This window comes from Myotis brandtii, unplaced genomic scaffold (genome assembly GCF_000412655.1).
Source record: "Myotis brandtii unplaced genomic scaffold, ASM41265v1 scaffold359, whole genome shotgun sequence".
NCBI classification, from domain to species: domain Eukaryota; kingdom Metazoa; phylum Chordata; class Mammalia; order Chiroptera; family Vespertilionidae; genus Myotis; species Myotis brandtii.
The window spans coordinates 849,216-854,441 of record NW_005363802.1 but is presented as its reverse complement, the minus strand read 5'-3'; the positions used below and the strand labels follow the sequence as shown (position 1 = coordinate 854,441).

The 5,226-nt window shown below is 41.2% G+C and overlaps 1 protein-coding gene across 4 annotated transcripts in view; it reads left to right on the top strand.

Moving 5' to 3' along the window:
- The window catches only part of GLRA2 (glycine receptor, alpha 2), a 171,455-nt gene that overhangs the window by 45,374 nt on the left and 120,855 nt on the right, over positions 1-5,226 (top strand). The window lies entirely within an intron of this gene.

Below are 5,226 nucleotides of genomic sequence, written 5' to 3'. Positions count from 1 at the left end.
GGATGGTGGATGGGTGATGGTATTGTGTAAATATCTGCACAAATGTGTTATTGATGAATTCAATAAAGGAAGTAGAAGCCCTTTAGTTCAATTATAATAGAACATAATGTACAAAGTATCATTTCAAATAATACTGTCATACCATAACATTTAACCTCTCCCCCCCCACACACACACACATGGAAATTCAATGCTCACCATGGTCACTGACAGCATACTTAGGGCTGGGTGTGTGGAAAACTGGTTCTAATCCCAGCTCTGCTTCTAACAAAACATGTGAACTTGATCTCTAAACTTTTCTTGGGCTTGAGCTTGAGACAGACAATTCCTAAGATCCATTTTAGCCTTTATATTCTAATATAATATCCAGAATCTTCATCACTCCAGACTCAAAATAATCTCTCTTTTCTGAATTCTAATAAGTTTCTCTGTGAATTTGTAAAGCTCTTATTTCTTATTATCTCACATTTTGGCTATTTCTGTACATGAATATAGCATAAGAACATGGAGTTTCAGAATACAACAAATCTAAAATCAAATCTAAGCTTTGTCACTTATTAAGTAACATAACCTATATCCCTCAGGTATCTTAACAGTAAAATGGGAAACACCATATTTATTTCTGAGTATTCTTGTGATACTGGATGATATAGAGCAAATTTTTTTTTTTTTTTGCACAGGGCCAGACAGTATTTTAGCTTTGCAGGCTAGACTGTCTCAACTTTGTCACAACTACTCAACTATACCATTGTAGCGCAAAAACAGCCATAGACAATACTCAAACAATTGAGTGTGGCTGCATTTCAATAAAACTTTATGTTCAAAACCAGGTTGTAGACTAGATTTGACCCTTTGTTCATACTTTGCTGACCCCTGATATAGAGTATATAAAAATACTTGCCACCACCCTGGCCGATGTGGCTAAGTCGGTTGAGCATTATCCTGTGCTTCTAGAGGTTGCTGGTTTGATTCCAGGTCAGGGCACATGTCCAGGTTGTGAGTTCAATCCCTGGTCAGGGTGTGTATGGGAGGTAACCAATCAATGTTTCTCTCTCCCTCCCTCTCCTTTCCCTCTATCTAAAACCAATAAAAACATATTTAAAAAATACTTGCCACAATACATGACACAGAGGATGTGATCAATGAATAAAATGATGGCTGTTTGTATTTTAAAGTTAACATTTTTTCTAATTAGTAAGCTCTTTATACTCAACACATTTGGATTTTGCATCTCCTGTAACCCCTTCAAAAGGTCTAGACAATGTATTGTATATTAGACTTTCTAATACATTGAATAAGTATTAACATTTTAAAGATCTTTTATAAAATTCTTCCCTTTTCTCCAATATTATTACCCCCCCCCAAAAAAAGTGGACAGCTAGTGTCTTTGTGAATAATTTTCACAAGTTTACAGGCTCATACCATTAAAACTCATTTCACAACTCTATATACAATTTAGGTTTGTACTGTATATTCCATTCTTAACCTAGTAATTTCACAGCTTGATGATGCTTAACAGCCCCAATGCCTTGTGGAACAAAAGAGGCTACTCATTTGTAAAAAGTAGCAAAGTCACTGCTTACACAAAGAACCAGGAAATTCCCTTATTTTATTTTTAAGGAACTTTACTTTTATTCTTACAAAAATTTTTAAGGAAACAAAATGTTTCACATGGTGATGCATTTGGTGTAAGATGCAGTATTGAGCACAACCTAAGTTGATGTGACCTGATGAAATGGGACATATGTAGAGCGTGGTACATGGAAGAAGAGTTATAAAAAGCAGCACAGGGCATCAGCTGCCCCAGCTAACCCTCTGGGCTTTGGGTGGCATTTGCTCTAGTAAATACCTGGCATCTTGCACTGCTGAAATAAAACCAGGGATTTTTTTTTCTTTTGTTCCATGAAGTCCTTTCTATTCTAGGACTATGAAGAATATAATGTTCCCCAGACCTAGATCCACGGGCAATTCTTCTATCTCTGGTTCCAACTGTAGCATATTACAGGCTCTGAAATATCTAAAATAGTTTTGGATAGAGTGGAGTTTGTCCTGTGGCTGGCTGGGTTAGCTTTTCCTTCACTGTTGGTATTCTATGAGATTAATGAATAAACTGACCAAGACAGATCCCTACAAACTCCAGACACTCCTTGAGGGGTGCTTAATCTGAGGGGTAGGTGAAAACTCCAGGCTGTCCTTAAATTCCCCTAAAACTTTGCACATTTTTAATATTAGGTTATTTAAACTCTTTTTTGTTTGTTTAGAGGAAAACATAATTATCTTTCTAAGGAAGCTATGACCTTCCAACTGTTAAAAATTGCTTCAAGGATTACTACATGTACAGAACCCACTTTCTAGTATGGGTATGGCCATAGCAATGTTGTTAAGGAAATACTATTTGCCTTTAGTGCCTTCTTAATTGACTGACTGGAGGCCTTTGTTACCCTCAACTGAAGAAAGTCCTCAAAACCATAATTAATTATAGGTTTGTCCCTCCACAACAGCACCTCATAGCACCAAAGTATTGGCTACCCTCATAATGAAACTTTACCTGAACTACAACTTATTCCTTAATAGTGTTGGAAGAGATTTGCTTGTTAATCCCTTTTGATGCCATTCATAATTCTAGGTATTGATGATTCAGCCTTCGCAGTAGTACTTGAATTGTATAGAGAACTCTTGGGGATTGACATGCCTTCTCCCTCTAATGGTAGGTTACAGACACCACAGAATATAGGTGGAGTGTAGATTTCTAGAAAGATATCCAATGGTGCTTTCCAAACAATCCTATCTAATGACTGACTCTACCTACACATATACAGGGACAACTTTTTTTCACATAGCCTCCCATCCTTGCCTCATCCTATGCAAGAACTTAAAAAGATTCTAGCTTTAGTAATAGAATGATTTTTATGGCATAGGAAAAAAAATATTCTCTATTTAGATGTCAGAGCTGAAAATAAAATGCACAGTGAACTAAACCTTATTTAAATGTTACCAATGGTAATACTTTGCTTATCTTATTCTCAGTTTTGATGAGATGCGTAAGTCCATATTTTCTGTTAGAAAGCACCTATAAAAATCTGTGATTTCTTCTCTCCATGCTTATTTGGACCATGTTTATCTTTATATTCTATAATCCAGGCAAAATTACATTCTCATTTCCCTACTCTATGTCCAAATCCTCATTAGTTTTGTGACTTGATTTAATGCAGTAATTGATGACTGTAACATAAGCGCCCACATCAGAATTAAGCAGTGAGGTTTCAGAGAAGTGCTGGGAAATACCATGGAAACCACGATGATTCCATTCTTCCTAGAGCAGTGGTTCTCAACCTTCTGGCCCTTTAAATACAGTTCCTCATGTTGTGACCCAACCATAAAATTATTTTCATTGCTACTTCATCACTGTAATGTTGCTACTGTTATGAATCGTAATGTAAATATCTGATATGCAGGATGGTCTTAGGCGACTCCTGTGAAAGGGTCGTTCAACCTTCAAAGGGGTCGCGACCCACAGGTTGAGAACCGCTGTCCTAGAGGCATGCAAGGCTGGGAAGGTGGGAGGCACTGGCATGCACATACACTGGTGGATTCAGCAAAAGCTGAGCTAAGAGGTGTGGAGGGGGTATTTTTGGAGAGTAGTTTTCAAAAAAGGCATGGCTGACAGAAGTATTAAAGTCTAGAAAGTGGGTTCTGGACATGATAGACTCTCTTATAGTGCTGAAAAGCTCTGTTGAGCTCCTGATTTGGTTCAGAAATACACATACACTCAAGGGCATAATATTGGTTCAAACACAACAGAGTAAGGGAAAAGAGGAAATTGTGCAATGAAATACATGGCAGCTGGAATGACCACTTGCCTTTGGTTGTTTACCTGATTGAACTAGCAATAGCAACCAGTAGGTTTTCCTTCTTTTGGAGGCAACTTCCCACTGCGTTAACATTCATCAGAGGTTGCTTTGAAAGTGATGGTGCAAATAACAATACCAATAAGGTAGCTCATGACATCAGGAGCTCCACACGTCCACCATTTACTGTATCCTCCAGGCTTATAAAACAGCCCCTATAATCCCATCAGTTTATCATTCTGAGTCTCAGTTTCCTTATCTATACAATGAGTTTGAACCAGGAGATTAGATGGAGTCTGAGGCTCCTTGTAGATTATAAGTTTACTAGAGGCCCAGTGCACACATTTGTGCACCGGTGGGGTCCCTCGGCCTGGCCTGTGGGGATCGGACTGAAACTGGCTCTCTGACATCCCCCGAGGGGTCCTGGATTGCGAGAGGGTGGTTCTCGGGTGACGCACCCCAGAATCGGGCTCCCTCCTCTCTTCTCCCAATATTATGTCACTTTCTCTCTGTATCTGTCTCACTTCTTTCATCTCACTTTACCCTAAGTTTGGCAGTAACTGATGACTTGTGGGCATTTAGCTGCAAAATGCAATTATTTAGCAAACAGGATTTACTTAGCCTGGGATCTAGTCAGTCTAGGGCAGGACCCTGCTCAATGTCAGGCTCCCACCCAGGACCTTCTGCCCAGGCGGAGTCCTGTGGCTGCAGGAACCTCCCTCTTCCCACCTAAGCTGCTCCTTCACCTCCTTCCCTCCCAGGAGGTTGCCCACTGGCGCTACTGTCTGCCCAGAAGGAGGGAAGCTGTGGCTGGTTTCCCAGCCAAGAATGGTAGCAGGAAAATTCGCTGCCTCCACTGGAAATTTATATTAAGTGGATGGGCCAGCATGGGCACCATATGTCGGGGCCACAGCCAGTAGGTCCTGCACGTCTCATCATTTAGCTAATCGAGTCAAAAAGTTTCTGTAAGGGCCAGACCCACAACCTCTGCAATGGGCTAGATGCCCAGTGGGGAGCCAGATCCGAAGTGGGGAGCCAACGGGCTAGAGGCCCGGTACACGAATCTGGGGATCAGGCTGAAACTGGCTCTCCAACATCCCCCAAGGGGTCCTGAATTGCAAGAGGGTGGTTCTCGGGTGACACACCCTGGAATCGGGCTCCCTCCTCTCTGGTTCCGGGTGTGTCACCCAAGAACCGCAGCTGCCAAGTTATCATAGCTCGGCAGCTCCTGCATTGAGTGTCTGTCCCCTGGTGGTCATTGCGTGTCATAGCTACCGGTCGGAGAGTTGAACAGGCGACTGATCGCTTAGATTTTTATATATATACTAGGGGCCCGGTGCACGAAATTCGTGCACTGGGGGGGGGGGGCCTTCGGCCC